Source organism: Myotis brandtii, unplaced genomic scaffold (assembly GCF_000412655.1).
Source record: "Myotis brandtii unplaced genomic scaffold, ASM41265v1 scaffold297, whole genome shotgun sequence".
In the NCBI taxonomy this organism is placed as follows: Eukaryota; Metazoa; Chordata; class Mammalia; order Chiroptera; family Vespertilionidae; genus Myotis; species Myotis brandtii.
The window spans coordinates 1,361,440-1,387,986 of NW_005361351.1; the positions used below are offsets into that span (position 1 = coordinate 1,361,440).

The following is a 26,547-nucleotide window of genomic DNA, read 5'->3' on the forward strand; positions in this document are numbered from 1 at the left end:
CCCTCCTCTGCTGGCCTGATCACCCACAAGTGCCCTCCCCTGCTGGCCATCTTGTGGCAGCCATCTTGTGATGACATGGGGGTGGCCATCTTGTATGAGGGCATGATGGTCAATTTGCATAATACCTCTTTATTATATAGGATTACTTTCCTTTACAGCTTTAGCCAATTTGATTTGTAGCCTACAGATTACATTTTTGTTGCATTGATACATTTGCTAATATAACTGATTCATGAGGTGGGATTTAAAGATTACACAAGATATTCAAATCATGCAGTAGCATCATTTATTTCTAACTATATGCAAGAAAGCCTTGGTAATTTTATCTAAGAACTACACACTATTAGGAACCTCTAAAATCATATAGTTCAACCCCTTATTTCATAAATGAGAAACTGAGGTAATAAAAAATAATTGAAATTATCCAATTTAATAGACTTGGATAATGACATAGGATTAAAAACTAGTTCTTTTCAGCACAGAAATCACTTCTCCCAGCTCGAGCATTTTTCATTATGTTTTCCATGAACTATGAAAGCCCAGTGCAGGTAGCCAAGTTAAGCCAGCTAAGAGAGCTTATAAAGGTGAGGGCAGAGTGGGACATCCTCTATCAAACCCAGAGCAGAAGTTCAGGAACAAACCATGAAGGGGAGTCACAATAGTAATCCTAGTGCTCAGTGGTGATCAGGTGCTCACTCAGGGTCAAAGGTTATCGTTGAAGATGGGGACTTTGCCTGGTTGTGGGACTGGAGGCCTCATGGTTTCAGTAGGAAGGGTTAGAACTCACAGAACAGCCCCCCAACATCTGCAGCTTTTCCCTCGGTCCCATGGTTCCTGCAGGCTAATTTTAAGTTCTGAAAACATCTGTCAATCTTGTTACTAATATGAATATGAATTTCTAGGAAGTGAAGGTAACCCACCAATCAAGGTTTATTGAGGCCCAAGGGCAAGACACCAGGACTGATGTGGGAAAATGATTTGAAACAGTGCTTGACATTCATGCAATCAGCTAGAAATGTCAATTGCTGCTTGAGGTAAACATTTCTTTTCTAGGGTAAATGTTACAGCCTTTGCTTTTTATGATCGCATGTCATTCAAGCACTTGTCTAAAGGACAGAGATACATCTTGAAAATATCTTCCATTCCTAATCCATATTTGTGTTTAACTACAAAACCATTTAACCCACTAGCTTATTGAAATTGTCAAAAAAGAGAACACAGAAAACATTTCTTTCATTATAAAAATAAAACAAAACCAAGTTCTTTTCTCTGCATTAGCATCCTTTTGAATACTAATGCATAAAATCCCAGATTAAATTAATCTCAGTTGTCACGGTCACACTTGGCAAATGAATCATAAAACAGTTTCCTCTTCATATGACAAGTTGTCCTTGACAGCAAATTAAAATCTTAATAAGGGTTCCTGGAACACACGTGCATATATGCATGCCTAATCTCCTTTATTGGAGCTCATTGTCAGAATGCAAATTATTTTGCTTTGTATTTCAGAAATTGTGAGTTTTAAAGAACATCTTCCAGATCATTTTATTTCAAATTCTCTATACACTTGAATACCGTTTACTTACCTGTAAAATAATTGCTTTTGAAATATTTTTGTTTTTAATTTTTTATTTCTAGTTTGTTTTGGACATCTTGCTAGGGTTGTTAGATGATGATTTATTTTTTAAAATCACATAACAATCATTTATTAACTGTTTACTTAAAAAATACAAATATTGATGGTATAATTCTCTGCCTCCTACCTTCCTTCAAGATCAGTGTGTTCTTGTGGCAGTGGTGCAACATAGAGTGGTCAGAGGCCATGTACAGGGACAGGCCCTGCTAGTGCTGGAGAGGGAGCCAGCAGCTCTCAAGATAGGAAAGTGCTAGAAAGACACACCAGAAAATGGGTGGAGACTTACAGCTTCAACTTTGACATAGGAAGAGCTTGGAAGTTATGACTGTCCTCACAACAAGACAAAACCTGAACAAACTGAAAAAAAAAATCGATGAGGTCTCAGGTCTAGGCACCACTCCACAATCTTGAGAGAAGGGAGAACCTGAAGAGTCACAGCCAAGATCGGTTTACCTGGAACAGAAATCACTGGGATTAAACTGGGAGAAACACTTAAATGGTAATTCTGATGAATTGCTGGAGGCAGAGTATGGACCTGCATGCGAGAGAGAAATTGGTAGGGTTCTACCTCCAGGAACTCTGGAGAGCCAAGGAGAATCTCCTTGGGACGCTGGCAGGGGAGAGGGAAAAAAGTCCTGGTGAAACACACCCAAGTCTTCTCCATAACAAAATCCTACTCTGTGGGGAAGATTTTACCAGGGCCCCACTCTACCTAAGGGAAACTTCATGCCAGCCCTCTCCAGATTCCTTCAAGCTAAGTAGCACCCATGGGGATCCCAGCCTAGGGACACCAGCCATTAAGATCCTGAGAGTTAATCATAAGGAAATAGAGCACTTTCAACCCCCACCACCACATCAATGGACCCCCCATATAATAACAATAGATTGTAACTGAGAGAGTTGTGACATTCAAATTTCTTCTAAGGAGGAATTGTTAAGAAGTCCCAAAGACATCAGGAGAGACAAAAACACTGGAACTAGAGGAATTTGAACTATCTGGCATATACAGATAAAATAAACATTAAACACAGCCCAAACCTCACATGAAAAGTCTATTTATCTTAGTTCTAATTGCCCAGAATGTCATGTCTGGCTTTAAATCACAAGACATGCTAAAAGGTGAAAATATGTACAGTCTGGAAAAACAAGCATCAGAAATGTAGATGTAAGCATTAAACACAGCCCAAAGCTCACATGAAAAGTCTATTTATCTTAGTTCCAATTGCCCAGAATGTCATGTCTGGCTTTAAAATCACAAGATATGCTAAAAGGTGAAAAGATGTACAGTCTGGAAAAACAAGCATCAGAAATGTAGATATGATACAGATTTTGGAATTATTTAAAAATCACTACAATTAACATTTAAGGGATTTAATAGAAAAAGTAGACTACATGCGAGAAGAGACAAATAATGTAAGTGGGGATATGAAAACTATTTGATGGATAGGAGAAAGAATCACTGAGTTTGAAAATAGGTCAGCTGAAACTTCCAGAGTAAAATGGAGAGAGAGAGAGAGAGAGAGAGAGAGAGAGAGAGAGAGAGGAGAGAGAAGGGTATAGCATTTCTGGTAATTCGGGGATTGGGAAAATAAAGGGCAAAGGGCTAGTCTAGATCACATAATCTTGGAATATTTAATAGATGAGCAGATGCCTAAAGAACCAAGGAAGCTGGGATCTGGGTGGTTTATGCCCAGTTCAAAGGGGCAATTTAAAAAAAATTGATTTTGTATTTTAGAGAGAGGAAGGGAGAGAGAGAGAGAAACATCAATGTGTTGTATCACTTATTGATTCTTTTATTTTTTTTTTTATGTGCCCTGACTTGAGATTGAACCAGCAATCTTGATGCATCAGGATGATGCTCTAACCAAGTGAGCTATGTGGCCAGGACAAAGGGGCATATTTTAACTGAAGTTTACATAAGACATTTTTCTCCCCATGTAACATCTTCCTTAACTTCCTGACCTCCATCCTCTCCTCTAGGGTCTAGGGGTAACATGATGTACTAACAAACATTATGTGCTGTACAATTCAGCCTTATTAGTTTCCTGGCACTCACATCCAAATTATGAGTCTGCATGGGGAGGACAGCCTGGCAACATTTTAGTGATTCTAACAGTCATAATACTGCCTGCATATCTGGGACAATTAGAAACAGATTGTAGCATGGATGGTTGTAGCTCAATGGTTGAGCATTGACCCATGAACCAAGGTCCCTGGTTCGATTCCAGGTCAGGGCAAATGCCCAGGTTGCAGGCTCAACCCCCAGTAGGGAGCTAGCAGGAGGCAGCTGATTGATGTCTCTCTCTCATTGATGCTTCTATCTCTCTCCCTTCCTTTCTCTCTAAAATCAATAAAATCATTAAAAAAAAACAGATTGTAAACTGTTCTCAGACCAATTTTTCTCCACTTCAGTCTTCCAATATTTTTATATTTTTTAAAAATAAAGTCTCATTTGAATATGTGCTTTACATGAAAAAAAAAGCGCAATACTTTTAAATGTGCTGTATTTTTAGTAACAAATATTGTATTATTTGCACGCTTCCATTTTGATTTACACAGGCTTAATGCCTTGTATTTTCCATAATACCTCCCTACAGAATTGCAGTTGATACTTAATGACTAGGCTTACTTGAAGACTCATCAATTTGGTCTTATGATGACTGAAGTTTTAGATGGAGTTTTTGACATTTTAACTATTTTCGTATGTTAGCCTTGATGACGTTTGTCTCACCCTAAATCAGTCTAGGTATACATAATAATCTATAAAAAATAAATTTGGGACTAAAGTTTTATAACAAAGTTTGCTTTAGTTTGAAACCCTGAAACATTATGGCCTTTGCTGAGAGGTGGTAAATATAGTAGGGTTGGAGGTCAGGGGCTCTAGTTAAGCTTCCTGGGTTGGAATCCTGTCTCTGTGCCTTAGAGTCTGTGTGACCCTGGGGAAGTAACTTAAACTCTACATCCCTCTGTATTTTCAGATGTAAAATGGAGATAACGGTATAGATTACCTTATTTACTTCTCATGGAGATTAGAGGAGTTAATATACATGTCATCAGAAGAGTGACTCAACTAGATGCTCAAGGAGTATTTGCTGTTATTTTAAAACTTCCTTGGATAAGGATTATACTGCTCTGGGAGTACATGGAAATGTTGTTAAAGCCAACTGTTATATTTGGTAAAATAATTTTAAAATGTAGATGAATATTTGTAGTCCCCCCAAATACAGCAATGTTTGACTCACTAATGTTTCCTTGAGTTAGTCAGAATTTGATCCCCATGTACAAATGCTTCCCTTCATAACTGCCATTATTGTACCTTGATGATTTTTCATGTCTTTCACAGAATCGTGTTTCACCCATCAGTAGTATTTCCTGGGGCGCCTGCATCAACATAGGGATTCCTAAATCTCTCATCTGAAGGTCTAGAATGTGGCACCTCACAATCTATTTTTAATAAGCACCTCAGATATTTTTAATGACTAGCTCAGTTGGAGAAATATTGGTCTAAATATCTACATAGTAGTTTACTTCTATGCCCCAAAGACAGTTGGAAACAAGCATATTTTCCATATATATTAGAAATCATGTTAGAAAAATTAATCTCTGAGATTATTGAGAGCTTTCTGTCTTTTGTGATATAATGATATGGTTTAAGTTGACTCTCAGTTGTTAGTACAATGCATTCTTCTACATAGTGTGAGTGTGGTTGGCAGAATAATGCCTACCTCCCCACCAGATAGCTACATCCAAATCCACAGAAACTGCTACTATGTTATGTCAGATGGCAAGAGGGAATTAAGGTTGTCCATGAAAGTAAGTTTGCTGTTCAATTGACCTTAAAATAAGGACATCCTCCTGGATTATCTGGGTGGGCTCAATATAGTTATAAGTGTCCTTTGAAATAGAAGAAAGAGACAAAGAGAAGGGCAGAGTCAGAGACAAATTTGAAGATGCTTGGCTGCTGGCTTTGAAGATGGAGGAAGGGGCATGAGCCAAAGAATTCAGGCAGCCGCTAGAGCTAGACAAGGCAGAGATACAGGTTTTTCCAAAAGCCTTCAGAAGGGAACATAGCCCTGCTAACCCGATTGTAGCTCAGGGAGACCAGTTTTGAACTTTTGTCCTGCCAAACTGTAAGGTAATACATTTGGAGAAAATTACTTGACCTTCCGTTTGGTGATGAATTTCTACCGCTAACACCAAAAGCATGATCCATTAAAGAAAAAGATTGGTCTCTCTCTTTATCTTCCTCTCTCTCTCTCTCTTTCTCTCTCTCTCTCTCTCACACACACACACACAATATGAGAGATAAACCTTGATATTTAAAGCCTTTCAGATTGAAAGTTATTTGTTACTAAGTCTCTTTTGACTTGTAAGAGCTAGAAGAATCCACCCTATAACATGTAGTGTAGAATCACTCAGGAGCATATATGGGACCAGAACTCCTTCTGTCACCTCAATTAGTAGACCCTGACCTTTGAAATACTAGTAGGGGAAGTAGACCCTACCATTAAGATGTAATGGAGGGATGTTACTTCATTTGATGATATTTTATTTGGAGATGAAAAGCAAGAATGAACTCTCACCATGGAGCACTCAGTTACTTTTAGCTGTTACGGCGTTATTATATCCATATGTTGAAGGAGGATATAAGACAAATGAATAACAAAAGCAACACATTAAAAAAATAAATTTTAACTTGAATTTTACACAGCACATTCTGGGGAAAATATTGTTCTTAACCTTATATAGAACTTTAATGTACATACATGCACAGCACCTGGGAATCTTGTTAAATGTAGATTCTGATGTAGTAGATCTCAGGTAAAGAGTAAGATTCCACAATCACAAGCATTCCATGTGATGCTTAGCCATGGACCACACTTTGACAACAAAGGTGTAGAATACACACATGTAAATAGAATACTTTTATTTTGTTTGAAGGTATAATTCAAATTTTAGAAAATAAAACTGTATCTAGGCAGGTAATTATGGTACTTGTAGTTTCTCCAAATATGATGAATTAGCCAGCTAAATTAAAATCCTTTGTCTGCTACCAATTTTCTTTGAATTATCAACATTGACTTACTATCATAATATACAATTTCCACCTGGCTCAGAAAGAATTCCTAAGTGAAAACTATTGTTGCAGATAAAAGCAAAAAGAGGAAAATAATAATGTCAAAATATAAATGAAGAAAAGCACAATCTTAAAATGAATCAGGGTAATTCTGTTTTATTTTGCTTTGTTGGATGGAAGAAGATATGACATTTTGTATTTGCCAAAAATTTAAAATAAGGATTTGGAACATTACAATTTATTTTCTAACCATTTTTTCTTTGAGCATTAAATAAGATGCTCAGTGGAACAAGTGCATATTCAATTGTAATACTAATGTTCATGCCAGGTTAAAACTCAAACCCAAATGCCAAGACATTTAGAAAATGAAATTCTTAGATGTTATCTCCGTACTTTTTATTTTTCCAAGGAGAGAACATTGTTATTGGTGCTCTGACCTTTCTCCCAGGTCCCAAACACAAATGATTGTTTAAAAAGCAGCATTCTTACAATCAACCTTCAAATTAAATTATTTTTTGAATGTTCCTTAGCAAATCTCTCTTTTGTAGATTTTTTTTTTAGAATAAAATGTTTGTTGACTATAGATTCTGTTATCCTTATTTATAGAGTGGAGAATAGAGGCACAAATCCTGAGACATCCAAGATCACAGAGCCAGGTAAGGAAAGCTTAAAACAAAGATCAGGTGCCCCTTCAAGTACTTATTTTCCAGATGAGTCATATAAAACCATATGGAAAGACTAGAATCAGACATATTAGATGTTGAATTTAAATTTATTTTCTTGATATTCCAATTACACATACGTTACATGCTTTAAAATTGTCCCTCCATTCTCTTTATAATTTTTTTTATTGTTTAAAGTATTACATATAGTATTACATATTTCTCCTATTTCCCCCCATTGATCTCTCCCCAGTAAGTGTTGTTTTTTTGTTGTTGTTTGTTTTGCTTTTTTTCTCTCCTTGCATTTCAGTTTGAGAAATTCCTGTTTGTGTGTCCCAGCTCTCTGACTCTTTCCTCAGTTTTGTCCTGTCCACTGATGACCCCTTGGAAGGCATTCTACATGTCTGCTACTGTTCTTTATTTCTAGCGCTTCTTTTTTGTTCTTAGTGCTTCTGTCTCTGCTTACACTATCCATGTGTTCTTGTATGCTATCCAGTTTTCCCATTAGAGCTCTTATCATAGTAATCATTGTTATTTTAAATTCCCTATCTGATCATTCCAACATCTGTGTCACATGTCTCTGATACCGATGCTGGCTTCATCTCCTCACATTGTATTTTTTCTTGTCTTTTAGCATGCTTCGGAATGTTTTGTTGAAAGCAGGGCACATATTGGGTAATGGGTACCAAAGTCAATAGGCTTTTAGTTGGAGGATATATGGTCCCCTTGCTGAGGGCAGCTGTAGCTAAATGTGCCTGAGGGTTCAGATTCTCTAGTCCCTTGCTTTCATCTCCCCTTTGACTTTGGGGTTCCCTAAGTAGACCTCAGAGAGAATCTGTGTCATTCTGCTCATTCAGGGATAATTCACTGTTGTGTTCAAGGAACCCTATGATTTTTTTGGTGACACATGGGTGAGGGCAAGGGCTCTACAATCTTAGGACAAGATCTCAGTGTCTTGAGAGCCTGCATCTCTGGGCTGTGACCTTCATGAGTGTTTCTCTTGTGGTTTCTCTCGGAGTGTTCCCCCATCCCCCTCCCTTTCTTGGCTTTAGAGCTCCCCATCTATTTCCCTGCAGTTCTAATCTGACTATTATTGTTTTTTGTTTTATCCCCTTGAGTGAAATATAAATGTTACAGGGAACTGGAGCAGAAGAAAGACCTTCCCCCAGCTGAGGTAAGGCTAGCAAAGTCTTTTCTCCTGAAAGATAGGCCCTGTTAAAGGGAAGATTCTGGGTCCTCCTTGATTATTCTGCCCTCTCATTGCCAGAGCCACAAGGTGGTTTTTTCTGGGCTCTTTACCCCAAGTGCCTTATGGGTTATATTGAGGTTTGGCCAGGGAAGTGTGGGTCCCTAACCCTCAGGTCTGTGACTCCTAGGAGTTTCTTACTCTCTTACTATTCCACACTTATTTTCCAGCAATTCATAACATTTATATTTTAAGGGTTACCCCCTGTTTATGGCTCCAGAAGCTTCTGGTCCAGGTGAGCAGGTTGGCTGTGGCTCCAGATTTCAGGGCAGCCCTGCAGCCTCAGTTCTTTAGTGAGTCCAAGCAAAGTCATTTGTTTTCGGTTTGTCTAGCTTCTTGTTGCAGAAATGGGTCTGATGGCTTCTAAGCACGTTTCCTGTCAAAACTGAAATCAGAAGTCAGGCATTAGTTTCTTCCATAAGTTTTCTCCAAAACTTCTCATTTGCCTTGTAAACAACAACAACAACAACAACAACAACAACAACAACAACAACAGCTTTATATGGGACAGTGACCAAGTAGTGAATGCCCATGGGAATGTTTCAGGACAATGGAGATGATCAATAGTATTTTACATGACTAGTGGTTGAAAAACCTTCGATGTTTATCCATGTATAGAAAAAAAAAACTCATGAAGGAAGGTGGGAACATTGCAGCTGTCCTCAAATATTTGAAAGGCTGCCTTGGAAAAGCACAATAAGGTTGATTTGTATGATAAACGGATTAAAAATATGTGTAAAATATTGCTCAGAAGGAATTCATTTCTTTCACAAGTTTATTTAGAATGCTAAAGGTCATGCACCCACATAGTTTTCCTGCTCTGGCTAATGCATCTGTCAGACTGTGTTCAATATTCTGAGCTACCTACCACTGTTAGATTTTCTTTGTTGAGGAACTTTGAGTTACTCAGTGCTAGGTATACACACAGGCTCAGAGTAGAATCTCTGGGTCCATTTCTTTCTGGATTGGAGAGGCAGAGTCACTAGGCTCTGGAGAAAGAATCCTGGACACCGGATGACTCTATTCAAGCTGCCCATCACCCTCCTAGTCTGAGCCGTCCATTTGCTCTGCTTGCAGCAGTTGGTCTTCTGTTTCTGGGTCTTTCCCTAGTTCTTTATTAATAATCTACTAAGGACTCAGCTTCCTCTGTTCTACTAAGTTTCCACTGTCCCCCTGCTCTCTCTCTTTCAAATAGTTATTAATGTCTCCCATCCAGTAATGTATGAAGTTTGTGAGTTTATACATTTCCATCATTTTAGTAGGACTTATAGAAGGAGCAGACTTAGACAAGTAAATATATTTAACCTACTACAGTTAACCAGAATTCCTACAATTTATTTGCTTAGAAATGTTATGAAGCTTATTTCTATTTTGGGGGGACTCAAACATTCAGTCCATAGCACAAAATATTAATCAAAACAAGTGTTCCAGTAACACTGTGCAAGTACAAGAGCCAACTGATTGCTCAGTGTGTATCTTAGTACAACATTGGGTTTGTTTTTGTGGATGTCATTATTTCAGATTAAATTTCTTTTTTCTTTTTAGAATTTTCAAATGTTAAATAGGATGGAAAATAACTTGTTGATTCAGAGTATTTACAATTAGTCACTGCACAAGAGTTCTCGAAATGCTCTGAAATATTACAGGTCACACGACAAATAACCTTAACAAAGCTTTCCTTAAATTTGACAAGAATACTAAAAATTCACACAAAATTATCAGCCATGAGTTGTGAAGGTGACATGAAATTTTCAAAATGATCTAAAATAAGAATTCAAATTCTGGCCAGCCTTGCTGGAGGAAAAAATCCCCACAAACACTTGAATTATCTTTTTGTCTTTTCATATAAAGTTATGTTATGGAATTATTGTCATATTGAAGAGATGATCAAAGAGAATGTAATAAAAAATGCAGGGGAAAGCATTATAAAGTATGTTGGGCAGCTAATTAATAAATTCTTCTTTCTAGATGTGATGCTTGTGCCACTTATCGTCTTTTTAAAAACTTGTAAAAGACTTGTAAAAACTTGGAGCTGTTTATTATCATTTCAGTCAACTTTCATACATATTTTTATAATCTTTTTTCTTTTTTTAAATTAATTTTTGAGAGAGAGAGAGTATATGGAACATCTCCTTACCTTCTTCTCAGTTTTGTTGTAAACCTAAAACTGCTCTAAAAGAAAAACAAGTCTTAAAAAAAAAAAAAAGGCTCACATAGAGCCCACCCAGAACATTTATTAATTTTTGTGAGAGAGAGAATGAGTATATGGAATATCTCCTTTCTCTCTCTCTCTCTCTCTCTCTCTCTCTCTCTCTCTTTTCTTAGATTTATAAAGAAGAGAAAAATCTAAAGGTGATTCAAAGACTCAGTAAGGATTTAACCGCTTGCATATTGTTCACTCTCTTCACTTTCTTTTCTTCTCCAGAACTTTCTCAGCCAAAAGCATCATTTATAAGAAACAAAAACAATCTTATCTTAAAATTAGGGTGTGTGCAGAGAGAACTTTACTTACAAAGAATTTGTTTTATTTCCTGCTTCCTGTAGATGGAGCTAAATCCTCAAGCATATGTTTACACATTGTAGAAATTCCTGGGAAGATCTTTAAAAGACAATATTAACGTCTGCTGCTCAAGGCTCTTAATTTCTTTTTTTTCTCTAAGTAGTGCTACAATGTGCAAGATTTGGTGCTAAAGAAAAACACATTGTGAGACACTAGTCCTGTGTCTGTTTTTGAACTGCAATAGCCAACAATGCTGCTACTGTTTTGTATTTTGTCTATGGTCATGTTTGAATTTTTTTTTTTTTAATGTAACTGTTAAACTGCCCATTATCCATTGTCCTTTCTCACGGGTGTTTCCTGTGTACTGGTCTTGTCCCTTGCTTTGTATACTTGAATGACCACATATAACAATTTGTAATGAGCTCTCAGTATTTCTCTGAGTCAGTTAATAAACACTGCATATCTGTGGACAGAGAGATACCTTTTATTACTTCCCCATATGGTTTCTAAGGGATGTGAGAACACAATGTGACAAGCCAACAGGAAACTTAAAAAAAGAAACAGAAAAAAATGTTTTAAAGAATCTGATTGTGTTTCTACCAAGTTGCTCATAGCACTGCATTTGTTTATTCCAAAGTCAGGAAGAGACATTTTATACTTTAAAAAGAAAAGAACAAGCCAAATAATATCTAAAGGATTTTAAATATCAATGTCAATATAGAATATACTTTTATTAAGTGAATTTACCTATGTTTCAGATACTTTTGAATTTATCCAACAGAACATTAAGTGCAGTTTACTTTTCTGAAATAAGAAAAAATCCTTCAATTAGTTTTTAAATTAAAAAAAAATATTCTTATTAACTTCCAATTTTGTAGCTGTATGTTAAGTCCTAGGCAAAATAAAAATGAGTCAATGATGTTAATTATAACCTGAAATATTATCTTGAGCCAAGATATATAATTATTTTGAAATTCAGGAAATGAGAGCTATTCCCAGCAAAGCAAATTTCATACTAACATTTTTAAGCTGCATGTTAGAATCTTTAGCACTCTTGTGTACATTTTAATTCTCTAAAGCTGTGATATTTTCAATGATAAATATATCTTTTTTTCTGCATTCATATATGGATTAGCACATTGGGTTAATTTTATTAATATATGAGTTTTAAATTTATATTTCAAATAATTCTCAAAATATTGAAGTACTCAATTTTATGTATTGGCTAACATTTAGATGTATCATTAGTATTGGTTTTTAGAATTTAAAGGATTAAGGAAAGAAATATTGATATTAAAGAGATAAATTATGAAATTTGTAGTTCTCAAAGCAACATCCAGGATTATTCTTTTTAAAGTAATGTAATTAAGTTTCCTCAAAGTTACATTTACTAATATACAAATAATCCCTTGTTTTCAATTTATTAAGAAGACATTAAAGGCATATTCATTTTTACACACTTTGCTTAAGACTCACTCCTTAAAACAAATGGCTTTCTGGTCTGTGCCCTCTTCTGGGTCAGCTAGCAATTTTATATTGAATCACAGAAGGGACTCCATTACAAAAACCTTTTGTAATTATCTAAATTCCAGTGGTTTAGGAAGCTTTTGAGACCTACAGGAATAAGCCAATTTCCATAATGCTGAGATACAATAAATACTTGTCTGTTTACTCAGCTTGTGTGTGAGTAAGTATATAATTTGTAATTTGTTAAAAAGTAAAAATAATGTTAACCTTGAGTTGTACTGTCGTTTTCTAAATAAAAAAGCAGATCACTAGTGACTATATTTTTATTTCCCTGTGAGAACACTTCAACCACTGTCTTTAAGATGGAACTAATAAGTCAGAACTGATGCTTAATGTGATGCAGAAATTTACATTGATTTATATACTATTAAATTTATAGAAAGATTAGTATCCTGTAAGCACACCAATTGACAGATATTTGTAAAGATCATTGAAGACACTATTTTTGCATAGGTATGGATAATGCATTCACTAAAATTGATACCATGGCCTGGGGATGAGAGAGATGGAGAGATGTTGGTATGAGCACAAACTTCCAGTTAGATGAGTAAGTTGTGGGGATCTAATGTACAGCACGGTGATTATGGTTAGCAATAATCTATATAATAAAAGCCTAAGCAACCATTACGGCAGAACGACCAGGACGACCAGAACAACCGGTTGCTATGATGCACACTGACCACCAGGGGGCAGACGCTCAATGCAAGAGCTGCCCCCTGGTGGTCAGTGCACTCCCACAGGGGGAGCACCGCTCAGCCAGAAGCCAGGCTCACATTTGGCGAGCGCAGCAGTGGTGGTGGGAGCTTCTCCTGCCTCTATGGCAGTGCTAAGGAAGGAGCAGCAAGCAGGCAAGCAGTAAGGAGCAAGCGGTCTCGGACTGTGAGAGGGATGTCAGACTGCCGGCTTAGGCCTGATTCCTGCGGGAAGTGGGCCTAAGCCGGCAGGTGGACATCCCCTGAGGGGTCCTGGACATCCCCTGAGGGGTTCTGGACATCCGCTGAGGGGTCCCGGACTGCTAGAGGACTCAGGCCAGGCTGAGGGACCCCCCGTCCCCAGTGCACGACTTTTGTGCACCAGGCCTCTAGTGTATTACATAGTTGAAAGCAACTAAGAGAGGAGCTCTTTAAGTGTTCTCACCACAAAAAGAAATGGTAGTTATGTGATGTGATAGAGGCGTTAGCCAATACTATGGTGATAATCACATGGCACTATGTAAGTGTATCAAATCAACATGTTGTACACCTTAAACTCACACAATGTATATGTCAATTATATGTCACTACAGCAGGATGTAAAATAATTTCTTAATTAAAAAAAAAATTACCTTCTTATGTGTTAGATGTTTGCAACTTGACCATGCTCAAATCTGTTACTTCCAATTCCCCCCTTGCTTAGTGCTCTCTGGAAGCCGAAGGAGCTAACTGAGTTAGGGCAATGGGTTTCCAGGGTCCTCTTGGCTGTGGCCTTATTTAATAAGGCATGGCTTGTGCAATCACTAGCTGGATTCAATTATGTCCCTTCCTGACATTTTCATTCATTTGATTTCCCAGGCCTAACATGTCAGGCAAGATGAGGTCTGGGGCCAGGATTATTTTCAAAGAATCAGTGCTCATCAGATTTAAATATTTCTTTCCACCATTCTATCTATATCTAAGGTAATTAAATAGCTTCCCATAAAATTTATGAAAGCCCCAACACAATCAAGAAAGGCACACATTCAAACCTGCTGCCTCAGTTACAGATTGAGACATGGAAATGCAGATTTCATTAGATTGTTCTGGCATAGAAGTGACTTTTATTAATTCAGGGGGCTTGGCATGTGGCCCTAGGAAGGAAACCGCCTTGAGCATAAGGGCCTGTAATGAATGTCTCTTTATTCCCCATCTACCCATTAGTTCTGTAGCCCTGCTGCAGTTTGCCCATTGTCCCTAGGTAGAGGGGGAGGTGGAAGGGAATGAGGAAGAGATAAAGGAAATCAGTGAATCAGGGTGCAGGCAATCCAAATGGCCTAACCTTACTTGTGCTGGTGATGTATTCCAAGCTTGCGAAAATATTAGTTTGCATTTCCTGCACACGTCCTCCCTCACCTGTCTTGGGGTCAAATCACAGACTGCAATGGAACTGAAAGGCTTTCAAAGCTAGAGAGCTTTTCCAGGGGGCCCCTGAATGCTTTTGCAAAGCTCAGCCATAGACATGATGTTACTAGCTCTCCGTGAGCTAAACTAAAAGTAGATTCAATTTTAAAACACATTTGATTTGCATGCCATGTGTTCTTCGTTCCATCATATATATCAGGAGTTTCAGTGTTTAGCTGCCTGATCACTTCCAAGTATTACAATTTGATTGTGTAGCGTCTGTCGAATTTGGATGATCCCTCATGCCCTCTATTCAAAGACAGGTTTCTGGATTTAAAGACGCCTTCCTGCTCACCACCTTCAGTGCACTCAGCTGACCTGGCCTGAGGTAGCACTTGAGCAGTTCCTATGATCCACCTGAACTGGAGACTTTCCTAGTGGAAGCTCTGTCAGTCTGCCTCATGCAAAAAATGATGGAAGAATTCTGTTAATTTTTGCAGTATTAGAACCTTAAAAAGTCACTGGAGCTGCACTAGCCTTTTGTTTACTCTCAAAGGGACACATTCTGCCATCTTTAGAAACTCAATTACAACATCCTCAAGGCACCTCTAGATTGCTGAAAAAGACAACTTCAGGAACTTTGAAAGTGGTGACTAATGGAAGATTCCTTACTTATTCTTCTGATAATTCTACCCAAAGTGCATTTTCCCCAAGATTTCTTTGTTCTTTGTTCATGAACAAATCTTTATTCATCATAACTTGGAATCAAATTGTCCCTTTTCACAAAGCCACTCACGTTCTTTCCCGTTCCTTGGCACAATGAAGTCATGCATATGCATGAGACCTCGCGAAGTGTCATTCTAGGAAAGGCTCTTACTGTATGTGTGGGAAGAAATCATTAGAATGTGGTAGCCATGGAGCCACTTTATTTTGCAGACGTTCGCTGCCTCAAGGGAGTCCGGGAGTGGATTCCATTGTAAATACTATGTGTTAAAGTGCAAATACTCCACTTATTTATACCAACAAATTCAATCTAGACATCTTATTAAAAAAACGGATTTATCAGTACCTCTTTGGAGAAACGTGCCAAAATGTATGAATAAAAGCTCATGATTTTTAAGTATTATAACTACCTTGGTATTTATATTTACCATTCCAGGAGATCAAAAAGCATGTTGAAAGCTTTTCGGAGCAACAAAGGAAAAAAGGAAATGTACCCTTAAAATGCAGACACTGGTCACCTAATAGAGTAGACAACCTCAGAACTACCAGCAGATGGCGCAACAACCTATTTTATAGTCAGCGGGAAGACTTTCATTATCAGAAATAACCTAAAATGGCACTCTCTTTGCTTATTAATTCTTAATGCACTAAATGTAATGACTTTATTAACAATAAAAAGTAAAGCTGTAACCACAGAAACTATAATATTTGTGTTACAGTGATGATAGGATTATTATTATCTAATATATATTTTTTTAACTTAAAAGGACCTCAGAGCTCTCTGGTCCAATTCCTCTAACAGTGGAGGAGACTGAGGTTCTTAACCTTGAATTTAAGCTCCGAATGGGGAAGGTCCTGCTGAGCATCCTGGTCACATCGCTGAGTCCAGCACTCCTGATTCAGTGACACTGCCCCTCGGCCAGTACCATTTTTAGTCCAATAATTACAATTTGGGGGTGTTGGGATCATTGAAGTCATTGAATATTTTTCAGCTGGTGTTACCTGTAGAGACTCTTTAGTTCTCTTGCAGGAACATTCATCTTTTCAGAGAAATGGCATTTTCAGGGAGAATATGCTGTTCTGTCACATGTTTATCATTTTCTAAAGCATCTCTGTTTCCAGTGTGAATTGGAAATGCCATTTTGCAAAATGCTTCCTTCCCAACCTCTGTCTATTACTGAAATAGAAGGAAAAGCATTTTCCACACGTCTCGTTTGTACTAGGAAGCTACTATATTTCCGATAGAGTCAACAAATATACTAACAGGAATGATTAAGGAGACCTGGCTTCTGTCCTGTTGCCAGAATGCTAATGGAAATGCACACTACTATTCAAAAATAGTGTTTGACATAAAATTGCATTATTGAATTATAGAAAAAAGAGCACTGAAAGCTTGCGTTTAAAAATAACACAGTGCACCCAAAATATAATCGCCTCTCTTAAAAATGACAAGGACAGAAAATTGACATGACAGTCATGGACTTCTAAAACACTGAGTATTTTAAATTTTACATTATTTTTGTTAGTGTTGTCAAATGGTTTAGAAACTGGCAGAAGGACCATAAATGATTTATACTAAAAGTAAAATATTAGAAGCTTTTGTTGAAGAGGCGTGGATAGATAAAATTTCTGGAAAACCAAGATGTCCTACAAGATCTGTCTATACTTGTTTCCTTTTATCAACGGTGATAGTTTTAACCATAAACAATGGAGATAGTAGTTTAATCATAAAATAACTTTCAATGTGTTATAACTAGAGAATACAAGGTAAACAACACCTTCAATCAAATATCTGATTTGAAAAGATGAGTTACTTTGCAGAATTCTTCAAAATATTATTTTAACATACAGTTTCCTTTCTTTTTTTTACAGTTTCCTTTTGAAAGTGTCTGGAAATCAAATTGCCTAGTTCATTACACTAAGTTCAATTTGACAAAGGGTGTCCATTGGGACATATTGTTTAGAAACAAGGTTCAGTGAATGAATGCAGAGTACAACTCTTTTCCCATTGTTTGGCTCAAATAGCTTGTTGCTATTAATATTATTACTATTTTTACCATTAAAGTGCAGCAAAATGGGCATCCGATTTTCGGCATCCAATTTATGAGCAGAAGAAACTTTATCAAATAACTGAATGTCCAGGCCTGGTATACTCATAAAAGTAAATGACATAATCAGATGTTCTCTTGGAGACTACTGAGATTTAACATTTGCTGATTTTACCATCTTGTTCCAAATAAAGAAGAAGAAGAAAAAAACCTCTTTGGTTTTATTGTCAGAGCTCTGTATGGACAACTGTATCAAACCATTTGGCAACATTATGGGAAAATTTGGTAAGACAAATTTGATTTGTAATACCTATTTGAATTGGAAATTATATCTTAGGAGACATGACTTCCCTGATGCTTACTTCATTAAAAAATATCCTGAACCAAAAGCCTGGCAAAGTATTCTCTTGGGAGCAATCCTACATTATTTAAAAGGTCTAACAACTTATCTCCCTAGCCAAATTGAAATCATTTTGCATATCGCATGTTTTCTTTGGATTAATGTTTATCTTAGCTTTTTTTAAAAAATCCTCACCCATAGATGATATGTTTATTGTGCTTGTTTGTTTGTTTTTAGAGAGAGAGAGAGAAACATCGATGTGAGAAAGAAACTGATCAGTTGCCTCTTGAACACTCCCTGACCTGGGATCAAACCCAAAACCTAGGTATATGCCCTGGACAGGAATCAAACCCTCAACCTTTCTGGTGCAAGGGCAGACACTACAACCAACTGAACCACCCAGCCAGGGCTATCTTAGCTTTTATCTTTCTTAAATGAATAGAGGTTTGAACAAGTAGAAAATCTACTGATGACTTTCATATGAACCAAGAAAATAACTTGGACCTAGTAATAATGGCAAAATATTGCTTATAAATTGACTTGTTAATCCATTTTTTTCTGTCACTGTCTCTGCTTGCTAAAACATTGCCAAATTATGAAATCTATGAATCATGACATACAAATATGTGAGGCCTGGTTCTGTGAACCATCCCCATAATCAAGCATTTTAAGGTTTATGCATCCAGTGCCCTGACCACCCACAGGTTAGGTGGAGGTAAACTGGGACTATGAATAGCTTCTCCTCCATTCAAGTTAGCTGTTTTGACTAAAGCCATTATGAAACATCTTCTTTGTCTTTTTTTTTTAAACTACGTTTTGGATTTCAGAATTGTAGATAAGAAATTGTGAACCTGGGCAGCCATGGAGCTTACCGATTAAAACAACACAAACAAAGTAAAAGCTGTGCTAACTCTTTCCACAACAGTGAGGATCCTTCATAACAGGATAGACACTTGGCCTCTACCCTCCACTGATGTCCATTTTCAAGTGCAGGTGGACGGAAGTTCACACCTGGGGAGGGCGTGTGCTTGAGTGGTGGGAGCACACTCTGTCAGTATTTACTTTGCTGGTTCCAGTATAAATTTCACTATCTTTACGTTCGTGCTTTTATTGTGTGTGTGGCAATACAAACCTTTGAACTAACTGAAAAAAACAAACAAACAACTACAGCAAACCCTAACTTTTATGAATTTTGCAGTTCAGTAAGGGAGGGGAGGGGGCAAAACAGAGGGAAGCTGGCAGTTGTTGATAAAGTCCTGGCCTTTAGGGCTGGTTGCTGCAGAGGTTGTTGGTCAGAGTTCTGTTGTCAGAGATGGTCCAGCTGTTGTCTTTTTTTTCATATTCAGTCTCTCAGTGTAAAATAGTTCTAGAATTTCTAAAAGGGAGACACTTAAAAAAGATAATTTTATGGAGAGGGAGTCTCAGAGACTTATTATGAAAACTCCCTGGCTGTCTGTAGATTATTTGTTTGCTTGGAATGGCTTTGAGTAGGACATGATGGACACAGCAAGATTCCTAAGGTCCCCACTGCTTTCTGTAGCTCCACAGCTGGGGGTGCCTTCCTGTGTTAAATTTATTTCATTCTTATCAGGGAGCTGACATCAACTTTCTTGATGTCATCAAGCAGCAAAAAGGCTCTAAGAACAGGCAGGAATTTCAAATCTTAAATAAAGCATTCCCTTTCTGTGCAAGATTCTGCTCTAATGAAGTATGCTAACTCAATGATTTGCTTTGCAGGTCCCTGGGAAGTCACTGAGAAAATGATGAATAGAAAGAAAAGTGAAGGAATTGTAAGACTGAAAAGAGAGATGGGCCAATGAACTTCTGAGTCACTTGAACAAAATCAAATACTAACTATGAAAATTAACCATTAGTCAAACTAATTGATTTATAAGATGAATAGTCCTCTCAGAATCAAAATAATGATATTAAATGGCAGAATAACTGCATTTGAGGCTATTGAAAGGGAAGAAAACCTCTGCAGTGACTAAAGTTAATGGCCTGCTGTGCTCTAATGTGAACTTTTCCCATTCAGAATATATACATATTTTTTCCTTCTCTCCTATCCATGGGTTATTCATATTCATATGACTATGGGATTAGTTCACACATCACAATAAAACAAGATTATGATGTGAATATTACTCTCATATTTTGAATACTCCCTGAAGTGCCTTTTGGGTAATTAGAGTGATTTTTCATTTAGAATGGGAATATACTGATTTTAATATGAGGGTTTCTAATGTATAGCACCTAAATGCATATTATCATTTTACATTTTTATAAAGATGCCCATTCGAGGCTTCCAAAGCCCATGGATAATTGAAGTTTATTTCCTATACAGCCATATGGCTGCTCTGAAGACACATGCAGTGTAGCCCCTTATGGGAACTGTCAAGAGCTGGGAAGCGCCAAGGTTTTTGCCCAACTTGCAAACGACAAGTTAGGCTGCCACAGTTTTGTGGAATCTCCCAGAAGACACGAGGCTCCTGCACCAGAGACAAAGGACTTGATTACTCATGGTGCCACGGCAGCTGAGCTTCCTGCCAACCATGTTAGTCACGGAGTCTTACTCAACCCACACCGACATGAAAGTATCAGGTCCAGGGGTGGGCAAACTTTTTGACTCGAGGGCCACAATGGGTTCTTAAACTGGACCGGAGGGCCGGAACAAAAGCATGGATGGAGTGTTTGTGTGAACTAATATAAATTCAAAGTAAACATCATTACATAAAAGGGTACGGTCTTTTTTTTTTTTTAGTTTTATTCATTTCAAACGGGCCGGATCCGGCCCGCGGGCCGTAGTTTGCCCACGGCTGGGTTAGACACTCACAAGGTCTCCATTGGTCAGGCATGCAGGCAACAGGCCCCCACACCCAGGCACCTCTGGGTGAAGGCTGCAGCCCTTTGTCAGAAGAGCTATTGATAAATTCCGTCAGTCACAGAGATTTGTAGTTCAAGGGGTCACTAGGGTTTGGGAGTAGAGAGTAGATCACAGTTTGCTGAACAGTTTCTAACACAACTTGCTGGTTCGAACTCCTTTCAAAGGGTACTGATTCACATGGTAGCCAAACAAAAGGCCTCATGGAATGCCCAAGTGAGGCATACACCGTCTGCAGAACCCAAAGAGTTCTATAAGGTGATGACGTCCTTCCTCGTGGTGGTTGTTGGTGGAGGAGAGAGGCAAGGAGATGGCAGTGTTGAACTGGATGCTGGTGAGATTGGGGGCTGTGAATACATCTATATGTTCCCAAGAAACAATATTCTGTGTTTCAGCCCCTGGATTTTATATGGGTTTCTCCTTGGGCAATGGTATGACTATTTACAATCAGGGCCTCTGAGGCTTCTGACTTTCCAACCAACAGTGAAACTTTGGACAAGAGCAAACTGTAGCGCAAGTGGCACTGGTGCTAAATCCTAACCCACCTTCTAGTAGCCAATGACTGGAGAGTTTGTTTAATTAACACTTCTCTACCTGTGGCTCTTCCTGATGGAGGAAATCCCCTTTGTGCTTATGGGACTGGGGGTTCAAGCATATGACATTCCAATTACCTATTATACATTCAGATGTAAATGTGACATCAGTAGGGTACTGCTGTGCTCAAGGGCCCCATATTCTTCTCTATTGAGAACACTACTCTACCCCATCAGTTGAATTTGGGCTTTTCTGAGATCAGGTAGGGTGGAGACTTGGGTGATAGTATTCATCCAGCAGAGATGCAGAGCTTGGGACTCTCCTTCCTGTTCTGCAGCTGCTTGGATGGGTGGGCATGGTCTTCAGTCCCACTTGGGGACCAAGAGACTTTGGCTCCACCCCTAATCATCTTAAGTTGCTTTAATACAATTTTAAGGTGCTGTAAATGCAGCCAACACTCATTTTGCAGTTAAAGGATCCTATAAGCATAAGTAGAGAATAACTAAGTATTTACCACTCTTTTAACCTAAATATTCACATATGAGGACATATGTTTTAGATTATATGTCTCTCAGGACTTTTTAAAGGAGTCCTGTTTGGATCATTACCTTCGTACACTGATTGCTGGTAATAGTTCACTGATCCAACATGGCAAAGTCCTGGCCTGGTCCATCTCCTCCAGGGTCCACCATCTTTTCTACCACCTGTTCTAAGTTCTACTTTTGGTCTTTATGAATTGACTATTTTATGTATCTTATATAAGTGGAATCATACATTTGTCCTTTTATGACCTGCATATTTCATTTAGCATAGAATCTTCAAGGTTCACCCATGCTGCAACCTGTGTTAGAATTTCCTTACTTTTGAAGATTAATATTTCTGAAATATATTTTTAAACATACATTTTTCATTGTTATTTTCAATTTGAATTTATCAAGTCCTATCACCCAGATTTCCTCATTCTTTGAAAGGATGTCTTCTTTTGCCAATTTAGGAACTTTTGAGAAAGTAAGATAGGAATAAACTATCTAAAATATGAACCATAAATAAAGATACATCGTATTAGTGAGAAGAAATTTGATTTTGCTGACCCATACTAAAGTTTGACCTTTGTGATCATCTATACATATAAAGAGGTAATACGCTAATTTGCCCATGATGGTGTCCCTATAATGACCAATTTGCATATTGATGCATGTGCAGCAGGGGGCAGGCGGCTGGAGCCAAGTTCCTGGGGGTCTGAGGACAGTGCCTGACAGGAGCCCGGACTGCAAAGAAGGAAGAGGAAGTGGCCATGGGGAGCTCTTCCAATCTCCCTGCCCAGACACCCTACCCCAGCCCCCGCACCCTGGGGGGACGGGGAGGCTGACCAGATGAAAAAAGACCCAGCCTTGGGGGTAACTGCAGCCTGCACCTCTGACTCCCGATCTCTTCCCCCGCCACTCCCGCCAGGGGCTCCCACAACAATAGCATGCCGGAGACCACCCATCAGCGTCCCTGAGGCACAGGCTGAGGGACTCCACACAGTGCATGAATTTTGTGCACCGGGCCTCTAGTATCCATATAATTTTCTGTACCCTTTTCAGAAATAAAAAGAATGAACTGCCTTCTACAACATGGATGAACCTTAAAAACAGTACACTACATTTAAGAAGCCAAATCTAAAGAGTGGGCTGACAGGGAGGCTGACTGGACAGGGAGAAGACCCAGCCTCAGGGGTAGCTGCAGCCTGCACCTCCGACTCCTGATCTCTTCCCTGGCCACTCCCACCAGGGGTGCCCACAACAATAGCATGCTGGCAACCACCCAGGGCCCATGGCCCGCCGCTGCCAGGCCCCCTCCACTGGGGCTGGGCACACCTCTCCTCCCTACAAGTCCAGACCTGGGTGGAGGCAGGCCTGAGCGGCCCTCCAGGGTCAGACCCTTCCTCCCAACAGCAGCAGCGCTGTCTCCACAGAAGAAGCACACTGAACCTCGCTGGGGCCGAGGCTAAACTCACCCTCCTAGCCCACCTGGCTCCGCCCTGACCCAGCCCCCACCCCACTCCAGGAGATCGGAGTCCCACCCTGAGCAGGTACAGTTGCGAAACAGCCACGTACAATTTAAAGCAGGAAGGTTTGACAGTTACTTCCCCTTCAGCCTCGTTGCCTCCCTAGCACCCCCCTAACTCCCTGTCCCCCACCAGAGCCTCCAGGGAGGACCACCGCTACAGGGCTGCTGGCCAGAGCCCACCCCTCCGAGGCCTGTGGAAGCCTCTGCAAAGCTTCCATAGCTACAGTCCCAGGAAACAATCATGCTCTCCTCCCCTAATCAGCACCTCCTACCTGTGAGGGTACCCGTGAGCTTAAAAATAACAATCCCTTCCCATTTAGACATCACTTACTAGGTTTATTTGCTCAGAACCTCCTTGACAACCCAGTGAGGTAGGCGGAGAAGAGATTACAATTCCCATGGTATATGCATATGTATTCAGAAATGAAGCTCAGAGAGGAAAAGTGTCAAGCCCACTGGTTCCCAAGGTGCAGCATGTGCGGGGGGGGGGGTGGGGGGGCAATTTGATTTTAAATGGGGGCAATTCAAGAATGAGTTCACAGTGAATTTTTTGCATTTCTTATGGTTCTAGGGGGCCTCATCTACAGCATATCCTGCATAATAAAAGGCTAATATGCAAATGACTGAATGGTGGAATGACCCGTCACTATGATGCATGCTGACCACCAGGGGGCAGACACTCAACACAGGAGCTGCCCCCTGGTGGTCAGTGTGCTCCCACAGAGGGAGCGCCGCTCAGCCAGAAGCCGGTCTCATGGCTGGCGAGCACAGCGGCAGTGGTGGGAGCCTCTCCTGCCTCCGTGGCAATGCTAAGGATGTCTGACTGATGGCTTAGGCCCACTAAGCCGTCAGTTGGACATCCCCCCAGGGCTCCCAGACTGCGAGAGGGCACAGGCCAGGCTGAGGGACCCCCCCCACACCCACCCCCATGCATGAATTTCATGCACCAGGCCTCTAGTCTCTTAATAAAAGAAAAGTAGAATACTGCACTATAAAAATGTTTATTCATGGATCAACAGGGTGAGGAAGACCTTGATCTGAGAGGAAGGTCTCAGAAGTATGCCTATCAATGTTCATGTGGGTCTCAGGGAGCAATAATGGCTATAAATCTGCAACTCAGAGCATTTCAGGCTACATACATCCTTTACTGCCATTGTTCACTTGACCTCTTTATCGAATTTTCCCATTCACTTGCCAGTGTCACCTTGTTCTCATGTAGGCTGTGCTTTAGCTAGCTTAAACCTCACTAGTGCATGAGGGAAATCCATATAAGGAGAAAACAGAGACCTGTTGAATGGAAAGAGCTTGCCCCCAGAGCAGCAAACTAGGTGTGGAGCAAGACTAGAGTCACAGATGTACATTTCCAGCCCCTTACTTCCCCTGGGAGTAACATCCTTTCATGAATCAATCAACATTTACCTATCCATTCCCTGCAGCAGTTTTGCAAATCGTTTTCGAAAATCATTAAACCACTACCAGTTTATCCACTCTGCAAAATTTACACAGCCTCTTCTCATAAGCAGCAGGGTTATTCCCCTCTCGGCTACATTCAGCTCTTTTAACTGCTGATTTCAATAAGCAGAAAATATATACACCTACCTAGGAAAATCACTCTTACACGTAATTGCCTCTTATATTTACAAGTCTATAAGACCCTCAAATACACACACACACACACACACACACACACACACACACACACACACACAATGTTATGCCCAGATTTCAGGATCCCCAAGAAACCAGCAGGGAGCCAGCAGTCCGATGTAAAAGCATAAGAGTCTTTATTCGAGCTAGCTCGGCTCCCCGACCTTGCCGACACAGCGACAGGAAGCAGAGAGAGATAACTCTGTGTGGAGACGGGTTTTATAGGTGGGGGTTGGAGTAAGGGGAGGAGAAAGGACTGTGCTCTGCCGATTGGCCAGGAGCAAGTCGGTGTCTTGTTCCTGGGTGTGGCTAGCAGAGGCTTAGACTTCCGGGAAGAAGCTCCTTGCCAAGCACGTGGCCAAGGTAAGATGGAGGGCGTAGCCCTTACCCTGGGGCAAGATGGAGGGCGTAGCCCTCGCCCTTTCACAAGGGTAGAAGGCTCCCTACACATGCAGTTGAGCAAAGCTAGGGGTCATGGTGCCAGTGCTTCTGTAGATTGGGATCTTGGGAAAGATTCCCAACATAACTTCACTTTCCTTATCTGCAAAATTAAAATAGTATTGATACCGAATTTTTGGACTGGAACCCGGATTCTTTGTCCGCTGGAATCGAAGAATGAATCCATGGACAGAAAGTGGTATAGCAAAAGTGAAGATTTATTGAAGAACAAGTAGGGACTCCCAAGTAGGGAGGGGGAAAGGGTCCCACAGAGTTCCTTTTCCCTATGGTTTATAAAGGGTGCAGTTCCTCTGTCCTGATATCCCCTCTGATTGGTCAATATTCCCCTTCAAATTGGTTACTATAGTGATTCCTAAGGCCCTCCTTCCTCATAGTCCTTCCATTCCTCTGGGCTTTCTTCTTTTCCATCTGAATGAAGGGCTTCCTTCTCTTTATTTTGTAAATATAGACCTTTCTTGGCTACTTCCAGTTCCCGTGTCTTATGTATATGCAACTGTTGCTGCTCCCTTGTCTTATGGAGATGTAAGTGCACCTGGCTTCCTTGTGTTATGGAAATGTACCTTCTCCCAGTCTGCAGCCCAGCGCTTTTCCGTGGACCCCAAGTCTGAAAAATCCCTAAGCCTGCTTATGTTCCCCCAAAATTCCTGCTTCAGTATTTCCCCAAGGTGTTTAATCCTCATTTTGATTTTATGTTGTTTTAATCTGTATTTGGGATTATATACTACCTATTATCATAAATTGGGCCAAAGAAATTGGAAGTGAGAGCTAGTACATACCTTTGAACAAGAGACAAAAATCTACATTTTCCAGACAGACCTACACAATTTAGTTGTCAGTAATAGATTATTTTGGTTAGTTATAGTTGTTAGAGGGGACTGGGAGAAAAAAATATTCATACACATTCAGCTTCTAGAACTCCTACGTTACTGGAAATGAGAACAAGTAATCTCTGACTTCCAGTGGGACAATTAGGGATAAAATGATAAAATAGGCTACCAACACAGGTCAATAGCCACATACCCCTCACAAAGATTTTCAACAAATGTAATCCTTCACATCAGCTACAGAAAGTGTGTGTATATGTGTGTGTGTGTGTGTGCGTGTGTGTGTGTGTGTGTGTGTGTATATATATATATATAT

General features: G+C 39.5%; 1 long non-coding RNA gene across 2 annotated transcripts in view; it reads left to right on the top strand.

The window, feature by feature from the left end:
- LOC106726635 overlaps positions 1 to 19,892 on the top strand; it is a 26,912-nt gene extending 7,020 nt beyond the window's left edge. The window contains exons 1-2 of one of the 2 annotated variants that reach the window (XR_001362705.1): positions 17,766 to 17,779; positions 19,572 to 19,892. This is a non-coding gene — a long non-coding RNA (uncharacterized LOC106726635). Of the gene's footprint in view, positions 1 to 17,765; positions 17,780 to 19,571 lie in introns of those variants that run through there. The other variant, XR_001362706.1, reaches the window with a different exon arrangement.
- The last annotated feature ends 6,655 nt before the right edge of the window (positions 19,893 to 26,547 follow it).